At 39.4% G+C, this 15452-nt stretch overlaps 30 non-coding genes and 3 pseudogenes across 30 annotated transcripts; all 33 read right to left on the reverse strand.

Moving 5' to 3' along the window:
* Window positions 1–228: 228 nt before the first annotated feature.
* LOC146037538 (5S ribosomal RNA) lies at window positions 229–347 on the reverse strand. The gene has a single exon (XR_014461205.1). It is a non-coding gene; the product is annotated as a 5S ribosomal RNA (ribosomal RNA).
* Window positions 348–692: 345 nt separating this feature from the next.
* LOC146039603 (5S ribosomal RNA) lies at window positions 693–811 on the reverse strand. The gene has a single exon (XR_014463093.1). It is a non-coding gene; the product is annotated as a 5S ribosomal RNA (ribosomal RNA).
* A 345-nt stretch (window positions 812–1156) lies between these two features.
* Window positions 1157–1275, reverse strand: LOC146039497 (5S ribosomal RNA). Its single transcript, XR_014462997.1, has one exon. It is a non-coding gene; the product is annotated as a 5S ribosomal RNA (ribosomal RNA).
* Window positions 1276–1621: 346 nt separating this feature from the next.
* LOC146038776 (5S ribosomal RNA) lies at window positions 1622–1740 on the reverse strand. The gene has a single exon (XR_014462339.1). It is a non-coding gene; the product is annotated as a 5S ribosomal RNA (ribosomal RNA).
* Window positions 1741–2086: 346 nt separating this feature from the next.
* LOC146037935 (5S ribosomal RNA) lies at window positions 2087–2205 on the reverse strand. The gene has a single exon (XR_014461568.1). It is a non-coding gene; the product is annotated as a 5S ribosomal RNA (ribosomal RNA).
* A 345-nt stretch (window positions 2206–2550) lies between these two features.
* On the reverse strand, window positions 2551–2659 carry LOC146039770 (5S ribosomal RNA; annotated as a pseudogene).
* A 345-nt stretch (window positions 2660–3004) lies between these two features.
* Window positions 3005–3123, reverse strand: LOC146037539 (5S ribosomal RNA). Its single transcript, XR_014461206.1, has one exon. It is a non-coding gene; the product is annotated as a 5S ribosomal RNA (ribosomal RNA).
* A 345-nt stretch (window positions 3124–3468) lies between these two features.
* LOC146039462 (5S ribosomal RNA) lies at window positions 3469–3587 on the reverse strand. Its single transcript, XR_014462965.1, has one exon. It is a non-coding gene; the product is annotated as a 5S ribosomal RNA (ribosomal RNA).
* Window positions 3588–3932: 345 nt separating this feature from the next.
* Window positions 3933–4051, reverse strand: LOC146039498 (5S ribosomal RNA). Its single transcript, XR_014462998.1, has one exon. It is a non-coding gene; the product is annotated as a 5S ribosomal RNA (ribosomal RNA).
* Window positions 4052–4397: 346 nt separating this feature from the next.
* LOC146038777 (5S ribosomal RNA) lies at window positions 4398–4516 on the reverse strand. Its single transcript, XR_014462340.1, has one exon. It is a non-coding gene; the product is annotated as a 5S ribosomal RNA (ribosomal RNA).
* Window positions 4517–4862: 346 nt separating this feature from the next.
* Window positions 4863–4981, reverse strand: LOC146037936 (5S ribosomal RNA). Its single transcript, XR_014461569.1, has one exon. It is a non-coding gene; the product is annotated as a 5S ribosomal RNA (ribosomal RNA).
* A 345-nt stretch (window positions 4982–5326) lies between these two features.
* Window positions 5327–5445, reverse strand: LOC146038020 (5S ribosomal RNA). Its single transcript, XR_014461647.1, has one exon. It is a non-coding gene; the product is annotated as a 5S ribosomal RNA (ribosomal RNA).
* A 345-nt stretch (window positions 5446–5790) lies between these two features.
* Window positions 5791–5909, reverse strand: LOC146038782 (5S ribosomal RNA). The gene has a single exon (XR_014462345.1). It is a non-coding gene; the product is annotated as a 5S ribosomal RNA (ribosomal RNA).
* Window positions 5910–6255: 346 nt separating this feature from the next.
* LOC146038597 (5S ribosomal RNA) lies at window positions 6256–6374 on the reverse strand. The gene has a single exon (XR_014462176.1). It is a non-coding gene; the product is annotated as a 5S ribosomal RNA (ribosomal RNA).
* A 345-nt stretch (window positions 6375–6719) lies between these two features.
* LOC146040102 (5S ribosomal RNA) lies at window positions 6720–6838 on the reverse strand. The gene has a single exon (XR_014463268.1). It is a non-coding gene; the product is annotated as a 5S ribosomal RNA (ribosomal RNA).
* A 345-nt stretch (window positions 6839–7183) lies between these two features.
* On the reverse strand, window positions 7184–7302 carry LOC146037829 (5S ribosomal RNA). Its single transcript, XR_014461471.1, has one exon. It is a non-coding gene; the product is annotated as a 5S ribosomal RNA (ribosomal RNA).
* A 346-nt stretch (window positions 7303–7648) lies between these two features.
* LOC146039430 (5S ribosomal RNA) lies at window positions 7649–7767 on the reverse strand. Its single transcript, XR_014462936.1, has one exon. It is a non-coding gene; the product is annotated as a 5S ribosomal RNA (ribosomal RNA).
* A 345-nt stretch (window positions 7768–8112) lies between these two features.
* LOC146039895 (5S ribosomal RNA) lies at window positions 8113–8231 on the reverse strand. Its single transcript, XR_014463151.1, has one exon. It is a non-coding gene; the product is annotated as a 5S ribosomal RNA (ribosomal RNA).
* A 557-nt stretch (window positions 8232–8788) lies between these two features.
* LOC146039831 (5S ribosomal RNA) lies at window positions 8789–8897 on the reverse strand (annotated as a pseudogene).
* A 345-nt stretch (window positions 8898–9242) lies between these two features.
* Window positions 9243–9361, reverse strand: LOC146038541 (5S ribosomal RNA). Its single transcript, XR_014462124.1, has one exon. It is a non-coding gene; the product is annotated as a 5S ribosomal RNA (ribosomal RNA).
* A 345-nt stretch (window positions 9362–9706) lies between these two features.
* LOC146039907 (5S ribosomal RNA) lies at window positions 9707–9825 on the reverse strand. The gene has a single exon (XR_014463152.1). It is a non-coding gene; the product is annotated as a 5S ribosomal RNA (ribosomal RNA).
* A 345-nt stretch (window positions 9826–10170) lies between these two features.
* Window positions 10171–10289, reverse strand: LOC146039919 (5S ribosomal RNA). The gene has a single exon (XR_014463154.1). It is a non-coding gene; the product is annotated as a 5S ribosomal RNA (ribosomal RNA).
* A 346-nt stretch (window positions 10290–10635) lies between these two features.
* LOC146039931 (5S ribosomal RNA) lies at window positions 10636–10754 on the reverse strand. The gene has a single exon (XR_014463155.1). It is a non-coding gene; the product is annotated as a 5S ribosomal RNA (ribosomal RNA).
* Window positions 10755–11099: 345 nt separating this feature from the next.
* Window positions 11100–11218, reverse strand: LOC146038112 (5S ribosomal RNA). Its single transcript, XR_014461730.1, has one exon. It is a non-coding gene; the product is annotated as a 5S ribosomal RNA (ribosomal RNA).
* A 345-nt stretch (window positions 11219–11563) lies between these two features.
* Window positions 11564–11682, reverse strand: LOC146037597 (5S ribosomal RNA). The gene has a single exon (XR_014461260.1). It is a non-coding gene; the product is annotated as a 5S ribosomal RNA (ribosomal RNA).
* A 345-nt stretch (window positions 11683–12027) lies between these two features.
* LOC146039440 (5S ribosomal RNA) lies at window positions 12028–12146 on the reverse strand. Its single transcript, XR_014462945.1, has one exon. It is a non-coding gene; the product is annotated as a 5S ribosomal RNA (ribosomal RNA).
* A 344-nt stretch (window positions 12147–12490) lies between these two features.
* LOC146039641 (5S ribosomal RNA) lies at window positions 12491–12609 on the reverse strand (annotated as a pseudogene).
* Window positions 12610–12954: 345 nt separating this feature from the next.
* On the reverse strand, window positions 12955–13073 carry LOC146038294 (5S ribosomal RNA). The gene has a single exon (XR_014461897.1). It is a non-coding gene; the product is annotated as a 5S ribosomal RNA (ribosomal RNA).
* Window positions 13074–13418: 345 nt separating this feature from the next.
* On the reverse strand, window positions 13419–13537 carry LOC146038943 (5S ribosomal RNA). Its single transcript, XR_014462492.1, has one exon. It is a non-coding gene; the product is annotated as a 5S ribosomal RNA (ribosomal RNA).
* A 345-nt stretch (window positions 13538–13882) lies between these two features.
* Window positions 13883–14001, reverse strand: LOC146038451 (5S ribosomal RNA). The gene has a single exon (XR_014462042.1). It is a non-coding gene; the product is annotated as a 5S ribosomal RNA (ribosomal RNA).
* Window positions 14002–14346: 345 nt separating this feature from the next.
* LOC146038113 (5S ribosomal RNA) lies at window positions 14347–14465 on the reverse strand. The gene has a single exon (XR_014461731.1). It is a non-coding gene; the product is annotated as a 5S ribosomal RNA (ribosomal RNA).
* Window positions 14466–14810: 345 nt separating this feature from the next.
* On the reverse strand, window positions 14811–14929 carry LOC146039937 (5S ribosomal RNA). The gene has a single exon (XR_014463156.1). It is a non-coding gene; the product is annotated as a 5S ribosomal RNA (ribosomal RNA).
* A 345-nt stretch (window positions 14930–15274) lies between these two features.
* On the reverse strand, window positions 15275–15393 carry LOC146038453 (5S ribosomal RNA). Its single transcript, XR_014462043.1, has one exon. It is a non-coding gene; the product is annotated as a 5S ribosomal RNA (ribosomal RNA).
* Between the last annotated feature and the right edge of the window lie 59 nt (window positions 15394–15452).

Consider the following 15452-nt stretch of genomic DNA (forward strand, 5'->3'; position numbering starts at 1 on the left):
TACAGGACATGATATTAGCAGGTGGTCTCAAATTAAACTACTTAAGAGGCTCAACACTGTTTAGCTGCCAAAAGCAGTTGGAATTGGGCCTAAACAGTGTGGTAAGTTTTTAGGTGATGGCTATTGTGTCTGTTTGACCTCTTCCAAATGTCTGTACTGTCAATAAAGAGAAAAAAGTTTCCAATTTAAAAAGCTAGAGAATATAAACAATTTGCCAGTAATGGGAAAAACCTACAGCACCTGGTGTTCCCACGTGGTCTCCCACCCAAGTACTAACCAGGCCCAACACTGCTTAGCTTCCAAGATCAGACGAGATTGGGCGTATCCAATGTGGTATGGCTGTAGGTGAAATACAGGCACTTTTTTGCCATCTTCTACTTCTATAACCAGGTAAGCTAATAAAAAAGTTTCCTAACTATATTGGCTTACTGAAAAAAATCATGTGTTGGTAATGTAAAAAGACCTACAGGACATGATATTAGCAGGTGGTCTCAAATTAAACTACTAAAGAGGCTCAACACTGTTTAGCTCCCAAAAGCAGTTGGAATTGGGCCTAAACAGTGTGGTAAGTTTTTAGGTGATGGCTATTGTGTCTGTTTGACCTGTCCCAAATGTCTGTATTGGCAATAAAAATAAAAAGTTTCCAATTTAAATAGCAAGAGAATAAAAACAATTTGCCATTAATGGGAAAAAACCTACAGCACCTGGTGTTCCCATGTGGTCTCCCACCCAAGTACTAACAAGGCCCAACACTGCTTAGCTTCCAAGATCAGACGAGATTGGGCGTATCCAATGTGGTATGCCTGTAGTTGAGATACCGGCACTTTTTTGCCCTCTTCTACTTCTATAACCAGGTAAGCTAATAAAAAAGTTTCCTAACTGTATTGCCTTACTGAAAAAAATCATGTGTTGGTAATGTAAAAAGACCTACAGGACATGATATTAGCAGGTGGTCTCAAATTAAACTACTAAAGAGGCTCAACACTGTTTAGCTGCCAAAAGCAGTTGGAATTGGGCCTAAACAGTGTGGTAAGCTTTTAGGTGATGGCTATTGTGTCTGTTTGACCACTTCCAAATGTCTGTACTGTCAATAAAGAGAAAAAAGTTTCCAATTTAAAAAGCTAGAGAATAAAAACAATTTGCCAGTAATGGGAAAAACCTACAGCACCTTGTGTTCCCATGTGGTCTCCCACCCAAGTACTAACCAGGCCCAACACTGCTTAGCTTCCAAGATCAGACGAGATTGGGCGTATCCAATGTGTTATGGCTGTAGGTGAGATACAGGCACTTTTTTGCCCTCTTCTACTTCTATAACCAGGTAAGCTAATAAAAAAGTTTCCTAACTATATTGGCTTACTGAAAAAAATCATGTGTTGGTAATGTAAAAAGACCTACAGGACATGATATTAGCAGGTGGTCTCAAATTAAACTACTAAAGAGGCTCAACACTGTTTAGCTCCCAAAAGCAGTTGGAATTGGGCCTAAACAGTGTGGTAAGTTTTTAGGTGATGGCTATTGTGTCTGTTTGACCTGTCCCAAATGTCTGTATTGGCAATAAAAAATAAAAAGTTTTCAATTTAAATAGCAAGAGAATAAAAACAATTTGCCATTAATGGGAAAAAACCTACAGCACCTGGTGTTCCCATGTGGTCTCCCACCCAAATACTAAACAGGCCCAACACTGCTTAGCTTCCAAGATCAGACGAGATTGGGCGTATCCAATGTGGTATGGCTGTAGGTGAGCTACTGGCACTTTTTTGCCCTCTTCTACTTCTATAACCAGGTAAGCGAATAAAAAAGTTTCCTAACTGTATTGCCTTACTGAAAAAAATCATGTGTTGGTAATGTAAAAAGACCTACAGGACATGATATTAGCAGGTGGTCTCAAATTAAACTACTTAAGAGGCTCAACACTGTTTAGCTCCCAAAAGCAGTTGGAATTGGGCCTAAACAGTGTGGTAAGTTTTTAGGTGATGGCTATTGTGTCTGTTTGACCTGTCCCAAATGTCTGTATTGGCAATAAAAAATAAAAAGTTTCCAATTTAAATAGCAAGAGAATAAAAACAATTTGCCATTAATGGGAAAAAACCTACAGCACCTGGTGTTCCCATGTGGTCTCCCACCCAAGTACTAAACAGGCCCAACACTGCTTAGCTTCCAAGATCAGACGAGATTGGGCGTATCCAATGTGGTATGGCTGTAGGTGAGATACCGGCACTTTTTTGCCCTCTTCTACTTCTATAACCAGGTAAGCTAATAAAAAAGTTTCCTAACTGTATTGCCTTACTAAAAAAAATCATGTGTTGGTAATGTAAAAAGACCTACAGGACATGATATTAGCATGTGGTCTCAAATTAAACTACTAAAGAGGCTCAACACTGTTTAGCTGCCAAAAGCAGTTGGAATTGGGCCTAAACAGTGTGGTAAGTTTTTAGGTGATGGCTATTGTGTCTGTTTGACCTGTCCCAAATGTCTGTATTGGCAATAAAAATAAAAAGTTTCCAATTTAAATAGCAAGAGAATAAAAACAATTTGTCATTAATGGGAAAAAACCTACAGCACCTGGTGTTCCCATGTGGTCTCCCACCCAAGTACTAACCAGGCCCAACACTGCTTAGCTTCCAAGATCAGGCGTATCCAATGTGGTATGGCTGTAGGTGAGATACCGGCACTTTTTTGCCCTCTTCTACTTCTATAACCAGGAAAGCTAATAAAAAAGTTTCCTAACTGTATTGCCTTACTGAAAAAAATCATGCGTTGGTAATGTAAAAAGACCTACAGGACATGATATTAGCAGGTGGTCTCAAATTAAACTACTTAAGAGGCTCAACACTGTTTAGCTGCCAAAAGCAGTTGGAATTGGGCTTGAACAGTGTGGTAAGTTTTTAGGTGATGGCTATCGTGTCTGTTTGACCTCTTCCAAATGTCTGTACTGTCAATAAAGAGAAAAAAGTTTCCAATTTAAAAAGCTAGAGAATATAAACAATTTGCCAGTAATGGGAAAAACCTACAGCACCTGGTGTTCCCACGTGGTCTCCCACCCAAGTACTAACCAGGCCCAACACTGCTTAGCTTCCAAGATCAGACGAGATTGGGCGTATCCAATGTGGTATGGCTGTAGGTGAGATACAGGCACTTTTTTGCCATCTTCTACTTCTATAACCAGGTAAGCTAATAAAAAAGTTTCCTAACTATATTGGCTTACTGAAAAAAATCATGTGTTGGTAATGTAAAAAGACCTACAGGACATGATATTAGCAGGTGGTCTCAAATTAAACTACTAAAGAGGCTCAACACTGTTTAGCTCCCAAAAGCAGTTGGAATTGGGCCTAAACAGTGTGGTAAGTTTTTAGGTGATGGCTATTGTGTCTGTTTGACCTGTCCCAAATGTCTGTATTGGCAATAAAAATAAAAAGTTTCCAATTTAAATAGCAAGAGAATAAAAACAATTTGCCATTAATGGGAAAAAACCTACAGCACCTGGTGTTCCCATGTGGTCTCCCACCCAAGTACTAACAAGGCCCAACACTGCTTAGCTTCCAAGATCAGACGAGATTGGGCATATCCAATGTGGTATGGCTGTAGTTGAGATACCGGCACTTTTTTGCCCTCTTCTACTTCTATAACCAGGTAATCTAATAAAAAAGTTTCCTAACTGTATTGCCTTACTGAAAAAAATCATGTGTTGGTAATGTAAAAAGACCTACAGGACATGATATTAGCAGGTGGTCTCAAATTAAACTACTAAAGAGGCTCAACACTGTTTAGCTGCCAAAAGCAGTTGGAATTGGGCCTAAACAGTGTGGTAAGCTTTTAGGTGATGGCTATTGTGTCTGTTTGACCACTTCCAAATGTCTGTACTGTCAATAAAGAGAAAAAAGTTTCCAATTTAAAAAGCTAGAGAATAAAAACAATTTGCCAGTAATGGGAAAAACCTACAGCACCTTGTGTTCCCATGTGGTCTCCCACCCAAGTACTAACCAGGCCCAACACTGCTTAGCTTCCAAGATCAGACGAGATTGGGCGTATCCAATGTGTTATGGCTGTAGGTGAGATACAGGCACTTTTTTGCCCTCTTCTACTTCTATAACCAGGTAAGCTAATAAAAAAGTTTCTTAACTATATTGGCTTACTGAAAAAAATCATGTGTTGGTAATGTAAAAAGACCTACAGGACATGATATTAGCAGGTGGTCTCAAATTAAACTACTAAAGAGGCTCAACACTGTTTAGCTCCCAAAAGCAGTTGGAATTGGGCCTAAACAGTGTGGTAAGTTTTTAGGTGATGGCTATTGTGTCTGTTTGACCTGTCCCAAATGTCTGTATTGGCAATAAAAAATAAAAAGTTTTCAATTTAAATAGCAAGAGAATAAAAACAATTTGCCATTAATGGGAAAAAACCTACAGCACCTGGTGTTCCCATGTGGTCTCCCACCCAAATACTAAACAGGCCCAACACTGCTTAGCTTCCAAGATCAGACGAGATTGGGCGTATCCAATGTGGTATGGCTGTAGGTGAGCTACTGGCACTTTTTTGCCCTCTTCTACTTCTATAACCAGGTAAGCGAATAAAAAAGTTTCCTAACTGTATTGCCTTACTGAAAAAAATCATGTGTTGGTAATGTAAAAAGACCTACAGGACATGATATTAGCAGGTGGTCTCAAATTAAACTACTAAAGAGGCTCAACACTGTTTAGCTCCCAAAAGCAGTTGGAATTGGGCCTAAACAGTGTGGTAAGTTTTTAGGTGATGGCTATTGTGTCTGTTTGACCTGTCCCAAATGTCTGTATTGGCAATAAAAAATAAAAAGTTTCCAATTTAAATAGCAAGAGAATAAAAACAATTTGCCATTAATGGGAAAAAACCTACAGCACCTGGTGTTCCCATGTGGTCTCCCACCCAAGTACTAAACAGGCCCAACACTGCTTAGCTTCCAAGATCAGACGAGATTGGGCGTATCCAATGTGGTATGGCTGTAGGTAAGATACCGGCACTTTTTTGCCCTCTTCTACTTCTATAACCAGGTAAGCTAATAAAAAAGTTTCCTAACTGTATTGCCTTACTGAAAAAAATCATGTGTTGGTAATGTAAAAAGACCTACAGGACATGATATTAGCATGTGGTCTCAAATTAAACTACTAAAGAGGCTCAACACTGTTTAGCTGCCAAAAGCAGTTGGAATTGGGCCTAAACAGTGTGGTAAGTTTTTAGGTGATGGCTATTGTGTCTGTTTGACCTGTCCCAAATGTCTGTATTGGCAATAAAAATAAAAAGTTTCCAATTTAAATAGCAAGAGAATAAAAACAATTTGTCATTAATGGGAAAAAACCTACAGCACCTGGTGTTCCCATGTGGTCTCCCACCCAAGTACTAACCAGGACCAACACTGCTTAGCTTCCAAGATCAGATGAGATTGGGCGTATCCAATGTGGTATGGCTGTAGGTGAGATACCGGCACTTTTTTGCCCTCTTCTACTTCTATAACCAGGAAAGCTAATAAAAAAGTTTCCTAACTGTATTGCCTTACTGAAAAAAATCATGCGTTGGTAATGTAAAAAGACCTACAGGACATGATATTAGCAGGTGGTCTCAAATTAAACTACTTAAGAGGCTCAACACTGTTTAGCTGCCAAAAGCAGTTGGAATTGGGCTTGAACAGTGTGGTAAGTTTTTAGGTGATGGCTATCGTGTCTGTTTGACCTCTTCCAAATGTCTGTACTGTCAATAAAGAGAAAAAAGTTTCCAATTTAAAAAGCTAGAGAATATAAACAATTTGCCAGTAATGGGAAAAACCTACAGCACCTGGTGTTCCCATGTGGTCTCCCACCCAAGTACTAACCAGGCCCAACACTGCTTAGCTTCCATGATCAGACGAGATTGGGCGTATCCAATGTGGTATGGCTGTAGGTTAGATGCAGGCACTTTTTTGCCATCTTCTACTTCTATAACCAGTTAAGCTAATAAAAAAGTTTCCTAACTATATTGGCTTACTGAAAAAAATCATGTGTTGGTAATGTAAAAAGACCTACAGGACATGATATTAGCAGGTGGTCTCAAATTAAACTACTAAAGAGGCTCAACACTGTTTAGCTCCCAAAAGCAGTTGGAATTGGGCCTAAACAGTGTGGTAAGTTTTTAGGTGATGGCTATTGTGTCTGTTTGACCTGTCCCAAATGTCTGTATTGGCAATAAAAATAAAAAGTTTCCAATTTAAATAGCAAGAGAAAAAAAAACAATTTGCCATTAATGGGAAAAAACCTACAGCACCTGGTGTTCCCATGTGGTCTCCCACCCAAGTACTAACCAGGCCCAACACTGCTTAGCTTCCAAGATCAGACGAGATTGGGCGTATCCAATGTAGTATTGCTGTAGGTGAGATCCCGGCACTTTTTTCCCCTCTTCTACTTCTATAACAAGGAAAGCTAATAAAAAAGTTTCCTAACTGTATTGCCTTACTGAAAAAAATCATGTGTTGGTAATGTAAAAAGACCTACAGGACATGATATTAGCAGGTGGTCTCAAATTAAACTACTTAAGAGGCTCAACACTGTTTAGCTGCCAAAAGCAGTTGGAATTGGGCCTAAACAGTGTGGTAAGTTTTTAGGCGATCGCTATTGTGTCTGTTTGACCTCTTCCAAATGTCTGTACTGTCAATAAAGAGAAAAAAGTTTCCAATTTAAAAAGCTAGAGAATATAAACAATTTGCCAGTAATGGGAAAAACCTACAGCACCTGGTGTTCCCATGTGGTCTCCCACCCAAGTACTAACCAGGCCCAACACTGCTTAGCTTCCAAGATCAGATGAGATTGGGCGTATCCAATGTGGTATGGCTGTAGGTGAGATACAGGCACTTTTTTGCCATCTTCTACTTCTATAACCAGGTAAGCTAATAAAAAAGTTTCCTAACTATATTGGCTTACTGAAAAAAATCATGTGTTGGTAATGTAAAAAGACCTACAGGACATGATATTAGCAGGTGGTCTCAAATTAAACTACTAAAGAGGCTCAACACTGTTTAGCTCCCAAAAGCAGTTGGAATTGGGCCTAAACAGTGTGGTAAGTTTTTAGGTGATGGCTATTGTGTCTGTTTGACCTGTCCCAAATGTTTGTATTGGCAATAAAAATAAAATGTTTCCAATTTAAATAGCAAGAGAATAAAAACAATTTGCCATTAATGGGAAAAAACCTACAGCACCTGGTGTTCCCATGTGGTCTCCCACCCAAGTACTAACCAGGCCCAACACTGCTTAGCTTCCAAGATCAGATGAGATTGGGCGTATCCAATGTGGTATGGCTGTAGTTGAGATACAGGCACTTTTTTGCCCTCTTCTACTTCTATAACCAGGTAAGCTAATAAAAAAGTTTCCTAACTGTATTGCCTTACTGAAAAAAATCATGTGTTGGTAATGTAAAAAGACCTACAGGACATGATATTAGCAGGTGGTCTCAAATTAAACTACTAAAGAGGCTCAACACTGTTTAGCTGTCAAAAGCAGTTGGAATTGGGCCTAAACAGTGTGGTAAGTTTTTAGGTGATGGCTATTGTGTCTGTTTGACCTGTCCCAAATGTCTGTATTGGCAATAAAAAATAAAAAGTTTCCAATTTAAATAGCAAGAGAATAAAAACAATTTGCCATTAATGGGAAAAAAACTGCAGCACCTGGTGTTTCCATGTGGTCTCCCACCCAAGTACTAACCAGGCCCAACACTGCTTAGCTTCCAAGATCAGACGAGATTGGGCGTATCCAATGTGGTATGGCTGTAGGTGAGATACTGGCACTTTTTTGCCCTCTTCTACTTCTATAACCAGGTAAGCTAATAAAAAAGTTTCCTAACTGTATTGCCTTACTGAAAAAAATCATGTGTTGGTAATGTAAAAAGACCTACAGGACATGATATTAGCAGGTGGTCTCAAATTAAACTACTAAAGAGGCTCAACACTGTTTAGCTGCCAAAAGCAGTTGGAATTGGGCCTAAACAGTGTGGTAAGTTTTTAGGTGATGGCTATTGTGTCTGTTTGACCTGTCCAAAATGTCTGTATTGGCAATAAAAATAAAAAGTTTCCAATTTAAATAGCAAGAGAATAAAAACAATTTGCCATTAATGGGAAAAAACCTACAGCACCTGGTGTTCCCATGTGGTCTCCCACCCAAGTACTAACCAGGCCCAACACTGCTTAGCTTCCAAGATCAGACGAGATTGGGCGTATCCAATGTGGTATGGCTGTAGGTGAAATACTGGCACTTTTTTTGCCCTCTTCTACTTCTTTAACCAGGAAAGCTAATAAAAAAGTTGGTACTTATGTATTATCTGGGCTCCCATGTTAAATGCACACCATTTTTTCATACCCCTACTATCCAACTACGCATGGAGTTGATTTTATATAGTGTGGCGAGCGCAGCGAGCCACCGTGCCTGAAGCGTGGCGAGCGTAGCGAGCCCCGCGAGGGGACGCGGTCTCATAAGAAAAACGGGAGCCCAGATATTACATAAGTACCAAAAAGTTTCCTAACTGTATTGCCTTACTGAAAAAAATCATGTGTTGGTAATGTAAAAAGACCTACAGGACATGATATTAGCAGGTGGTCTCAAATTAAACTACTTAAGAGGCTCAACACTGTTTAGCTGCCAAAAGCAGTTGGAATTGGGCCTAAACAGTGTGGTAAGTTTTTAGGTGATGGCTATTGTGTCTGTTTGACCTCTTCCAAATGTCTGTACTGTCAATAAAGAGAAAAAAGTTTCCAATTTAAAAAGCTGGAGAATAAAAACAATTTGCCAGTAATGGGAAAAACCTACAGCACCTGGTGTTCCCATGTGGTCTCCCACCCAAGTACTAACCAGGCCCAACACTGCTTTGCTTCCAAGATCAGGCGTATCCAATGTGGTAGGGCTGTAGGTGAGATACAGGCAGTTTTTTGCCATCTTCTACTTCTATAACCAGGTAAGCTAATAAAAAAGTTTCCTAACTATATTGGCTTACTGAAAAAAATCATGTGTTGGTAATGTAAAAAGACCTACAGGACATGATATTAGCAGGTGGTCTCAAATTAAACTATTAAAGAGGCTCAACACTGTTTAGCTCCCAAAAGCATTTGGAATTGGGCCTAAACAGTGTGGTAAGTTTTTAGGTGATGGCTATTGTGTCTGTTTGACCTGTCCCAAATGTCTGTATTGGCAATAAAAATAAAAAGTTTCCAATTTAAATAGCAAGAGAATAAAAACAATTTGCCATTAATGGGAAAAAACCTACAGCACCTGGTGCTCCCATGTGGTCTCCCACCCAAGTACTAACCAGGCCCAACACTGCTTAGCTTCCAAGATCAGACGAGATTGGGCGTATCCAATGTGGTATGGCTGTAGTTGAGATACCGGCATTTTTTTGCCCTCTTCTACTTCTATAACCAGGTAAGCTAATTAAAAAGTTTCCTAACTGTATTGCCTTACTGAAAAAAATCATGTGTTGGTAATGTAAAAAGACCTTAAGGACATGATATTAGCAGGTGGTCTCAAATTAAACTACTAAAGAGGCTTAACACTGTTTAGCTGCCAAAATCAGTTGGAATTGGGCCTAAACAGTGTGGTAAGTTTTTAGGTGATAGCTATTGTGTCTGTTTGACCTCTTCCAAATGTCTGTACTGTCAATAAAGAGAAAAAAGTTTCCAATTTAAAAAGCTAGAGAATAAAAACAATTTGCCAGTAATGGGAAAAACCTACAGCACCTGGTGTTCCCATGTGGTCTCCCACCCAAGTACTAACCAGGCCCAACACTGCTTAGCTTCCAAGATCAGACGAGATTGGGCGTATCCAATGTGGTATGGCTGTAGGTGAGATATAGGCACTTTTTTGCCCTCTTCTACTTCTATAACCAGGTAAGCTAATAAAAAAGTTTCCTAACTATATTGGCTTACTGAAAAAAATCATGTGTTGGTAATGTAAAAAGACCTACAGGACATGATATTAGCATGTGGTCTCAAATTAAACTACTAAAGAGGCTCAACACTGTTTAGCTGCCAAAAGCAGTTGGAATTGGGCCTAAACAGTGTGGTAAGTTTTTAGGTGATGGCTATTGTGTCTGTTTGACCTGTCCCAAATGTCTGTATTGGCAATAAAAATAAAAAGTTTCCAATTTAAATAGCAAGAGAATAAAAACAATTTGCCATTAATGGGAAAAAACCTACAGCACCTGGTGTTCCCATGTGGTCTCCCACCCAAGTACTAACCAGGCCCAACACTGCTTAGCTTCCAAGATCAGACGAGATTGGGCGTATCCAATGTGGTATGGCTGTAGGTGAGATACCGGCACTTTTTTGCCCTCTTCTACTTCTATAACCAGGAAAGCTAATAAAAAAAGTTTCCTAACTGTATTGCCTTACTGAAAAAAATCATGCGTTGGTAATGTAAAAAGACCTACAGGACATGATATTAGCAGGTGGTCTCAAATTAAACTACTTAAGAGGCTCAAAACTGTTTAGCTGCCAAAAGCAGTTGGAATTGGGCCTAAACAGTGTGGTAAGTTTTTAGGTGATGGCTATTGTGTCTGTTTGACCTCTTCCAAATGTCTGTACTGTCAATAAAGAGAAAAAAGTTTCCAATTTAAAAAGCTAGAGAATATAAACAATTTGCCAGTAATGGGAAAAACCTACAGCACCTGGTGTTCCCATGTGGTCTCCCACCCAAGTACTAACCAGGCCCAACACTGCTTAGCTTCCAAGATCAGACGAGATTGGGCGTATCCAATGTGGTATGGCTGTAGGTGAGATACAGGCACTTTTTTGCCATCTTCTACTTCTATAACCAGGTAAGCTAATAAAAAAGTTTCCTAACTATATTGGCTTACTGAAAAAAATTATGTGTTGGTAATGTAAAAAGACCTACAGGACATGATATTAGCAGGTGGTCTCAAATTAAACTACTAAAGAGGCTCAACACTGTTTAGCTCCCAAAAGCAGTTGGAATTGGGCCTAAACAGTGTGGTAAGTTTTTAGGTGATGGCTATTGTGTCTGTTTGACCTGTCCCAAATGTCTGTATTGGCAATAAAAATAAAAAGTTTCCAATTTAAATAGCAAGAGAATAAAAACAATTTGCCATTAATGGGAAAAAACCTACAGCACCTGGTGTTCCCATGTGGTCTCCCACCCAAGTACTAACCAGGCCCAACACTGCTTAGCTTCCAAGATCAGACGAGATTGGGCGTATCCAATGTGGTATGGCTGTAGTTGAGATACCGGCACTTTTTAGCCCTCTTCTACTTCTATAACCAGGTAAGCTAATAAAAAAGTTTCCTAACTGTATTGTCTTACTGAAAAAAATCATGTGTTGGTAATGTAAAAAGACCTACAGGACATGATATTAGCAGGTGGTCTCAAATTAAACTACTAAAGAGGCTCAACACTGTTTAGCTGCCAAAAGCAGTTGGAATTGGGCCTAAACAGTGTGGTAAGTTTTTAGGTGATGGCTATTGTGTCTGTTTGACCTCTTCCAAATATCTGTACTGTCAATAAAGAGAAAAAAGTTTCCAATTTAAAAAGCTAGAGAATAAAAACAATTTGCAAGTAATGGGAAATACCTACAGCACCTGGTGTTCCCATGTGGTCTCCCACCCAAGTACTAACCAGGCCCAACACTGCTTAGCTTCCAAGATCAGACGAGATTGGGCGTATCCAATGTGGTATGGCTGTAGGTGAGATACATGCACTTTTTTGCCCTCTTCTACTTCTATAACCAGGAAAGCTAATAAAAAAGTTTCCTAACTGTATTGCCTTATTGAAAAAAATCATGTGTTGGTAATGTAAAAAGACCTACAGGACATGATATTAGCAGGTGGTCTCAAATTAAACTACTTAAGAGGCTCAACACTGTTTAGCTGCCAAAAGCAGTTGGAATTGGGCCTAAACAGTGTGGTAAGTTTTTAGGTGATGGCTATTGTGTCTGTTTGACCTCTTCCAAATGTCTGTACTGTCAATAAAGAGAAAAAAGTTTCCAATTTAAAAAGCTGGAGAATAAAAACAATTTGCCAGTAATGGGAAAAACCTACAGCACCTGGTGTTCCCATGTGGTCTCCCACCCAAGTACTAACCAGGCTAAACACTGCTTAGCTTCCAAGATCAGACGAGATTGGGCGTATCCAATGTGGTATGGCTGTAGGTGAGATACAGGCACTTTTTTGCCCTCTTCTACTTCTATAACCAGGAAAGCTAATAAAAAAGTTTCCTAACTGTATTGCCTTACTGAAAAAAATCATGTGTTGGTAATGTAAAAAGACCTACAGGACATGATATTAGCAGGTGGTCTCAAATTAAACTACTTAAGAGGCTCAACACTGTTTAGCTCCCAAAAGCAGTTGGAATTGGGCCTAAACAGTGTGGTAAGTTTTTAGGTGATGGCTATTGTGTCTGTTTGACCTGTCCCAAATGTCTGTATTGGCAAAAAAATAAAAAGTTTCCAATTTAAATAGCAAGAGAATAAAAACAATTTGCCATTAATGGGAAAAAACCTACAGCACCTGGTGTTCCCATGTGGTCTCCCACCCAAGTACTAATCAGGCCCAACACTACTTAGCTTCCAAGATCAGACGAGATTGGGCGTATCCAATGTGGTATGGCTTCAGTTGAGATACCGGCACTTTTTAGCCCTCTTCTACTTCTATAACCAGGTAAGCTAATAAAAAAGTTTCCTAACTGTATTGTCTTACTGAAAAAAATCATGTGTTGGTAATGTAAAAAGACCTACAGGACATGATATTAGCAGGTGGTCTCAAATTAAACTACTAAAGAGGCTCAACACTGTTTAGCTGCCAAAAGCAGTTGGAATTGGGCCTAAACAGTGTGGTAAGTTTTTAGGTGATGGCTATTGTGTCTGTTTGACCTCTTCCAAATATCTGTACTGTCAATAAAGAGAAAAAAGTTTCCAATTTAAAAAGCTAGAGAATAAAAACAATTTGCCAGTAATGGGAAATACCTACAGCACCTGGTGTTCCCATGTGGTCTCCCACCCAAGTACTAACCAGGCCCAACACTGCTTAGCTTCCAAGATCAGACGAGATTGGGCGTATCCAATGTGGTAAGGCTGTAGGTGAGATACTGGCACTTTTTTGCCCTCTTCTACTTCTATAACCAGGTAAGCTAATAAAAAAGTTTCCTAACTGTATTGCCTTACTGAAAAAAATCATGTGTTGGTAATGTAAAAAGACCTACAGGACATGATATTAGCAGGTGGTCTCAAATTAAACTACTAAAGAGGCTCAACACTGTTTAGCTGCCAAAAGCAGTTGGAATTGGGCCTAAACAGTGTGGTAAGTTTTTAGGTGATGGCTATTGTGTCTGTTTGACCTGTCCCAAATGTCTGTATTGGCAATAAAAATAAAAAGTTTCCAATTTAAATAGCAAGAGAATAAAAACAATTTGCCATTAATTGGAAAAAACCTACAGCACCTGGTGTTCCCATGTGGTCTCCCAACCAAGTACTAACCAGGCACAACACTGCTTAGCTTCCAAGATCAGACGAGATTGGGCGTATCCAATGTGGTATGGCTGTAGGTGAGATACCGGCACTTTTTTGCCCTCTTCTACTTCTATAACCAGGAAAGCTAATAAAAAAGTTTCCTAACTGTATTGCCTTACTGAAAAAAATCATGTGTTGGTAATGTAAAAAGACCTACAGGACATGATATTAGCAGGTGGTCTCAAATTAAACTACTTAAGAGGCTCAACACTGTTTAGCTGCCAAAAGCAGTTGGAATTGGGCCTAAACAGTGTGGTAAGTTTTTAGGTGATGGCTATTGTGTCTGTTTGACCTCTTCCAAATGTCTGTACTGTCAATAAAGAGAAAAAAGTTTCCAATTTAAAAAGCTGGAGAATAAAAACAATTTGCCAGTAATGGGAAAAACCTACAGCACCTGGTGTTCCCATGTGGTCTCCCACCCAAGTACTAACCAGGCCCAACACTGTTTAGCTTCCAAGATCAGACGAGATTAGGCGTATCCAATGTGGTATGGCTGTAGGTGAGATACAGGCACTTTTTTGCCATCTTCTACTTCTATAACCAGGTAAGCTAATAAAAAAGTTTCCTAACTATATTGGCTTACTGAAAAAAATTATGTGTTGGTAATGTAAAAAGACCTACAGGACATGATATTAGCAGGTGGTCTCAAATTAAACTACTAAAGAGGCTCAACACTGTTTAGCTCCCAAAAGCAGTTGGAATTGGGCCTAAACAGTGTGGTAAGTTTTTAGGTGATGGCTATTGTGTCTGTTTGACCTGTCCCAAATGTCTGTATTGGCAATAAAAATAAAAAGTTTCCAATTTAAATTGCAAGAGAATAAAAACAATTTGCCATTAATGGGAAAAAACCTACAGCACCTGGTGTTCCCATGTGGTCTCCCACCCAAGTACTAACCAGGCCCAACACTGCTTAGCTTCCAAGATCAGACGAGATTGGGCGTATCCAATGTGGTATGGCTGTAGTTGAGATACCGGCACTTTTTTGCCCTCTTCTACTTCTATAACCAGGTAAGCTAATAAAAAAGTTTCCTAACTGTATTGTCTTACTGAAAAAAATCATGTGTTGGTAATGTAAAAAGACCTACAGGACATGATATTAGCAGGTGGTCTCAAATTAAACTACTAAAGAGGCTCAACACTGTTTAGCTGCCAAAAGCAGTTGGAATTGGGCCTAAACAGTGTGATAAGTTTTTAGGTGATGGCTATTGTGTCTGTTTGACCTGTCCCAAATGTCTGTATTGGCAATAATAATAATAAGTTTCCAATTTAAATAGCAAGAGAATAAAAACAATTTGCCATTAATGGGAAAAAACCTACAGCACCTGGTGTTCCCATGTGGTCTCCCACCCAAGTACTAACCAGGCCCAACACTGCTTAGCTTCCAAGATCAGACGAGATTGGGCGTATCCAATGTGGTATGGCTGTAGGTGAGATACCGGCACTTTTTTGCCCTCTTCTACTTCTATAACCAGGAAAGCTAATAAAAAAGTTTCCTAACTGTATTGCCTTACTGAAAAAAATCATGTGTTGGTAATGTAAAAATACCTACAGGACATGATATTAGTAGGTGGTCTCAAATTAAACTACTTAAGAGGCTCAACACTGTTTAGCTGCCAAAAGCAGTTGGAATTGGGCCTAAACAGTGTGGTAAGTTTTTAGGTGATGGCTATTGTGTCTGTTTGACCTCTTCCAAATGTCTGTACTGTCAATAAAGAGAAAAAAGTTTCCAATTTAAAAAGCTGGAGAATAAAAACAATTTGCCAGTAATGGGAAAAACCTACAGCACCTGGTGTTCCCATGTGGTCTCCCACCCAAGTACTAACCAGGCCCAACACTGTTTAGCTTCCAAGATCAGACGAGATTAGGCGTATCCAATGTGGTATGGCTGTAGGTGAGATACAGGCACTTTTTTGCCATCTTCTACTTCTATAACCAGGTAAGCTAATAAAAAA

This window comes from Crinia signifera, chromosome 9, assembly GCF_055691185.1.
Source record: "Crinia signifera chromosome 9, ASM5569118v1, whole genome shotgun sequence".
NCBI classification, from domain to species: domain Eukaryota; kingdom Metazoa; phylum Chordata; class Amphibia; order Anura; family Myobatrachidae; genus Crinia; species Crinia signifera.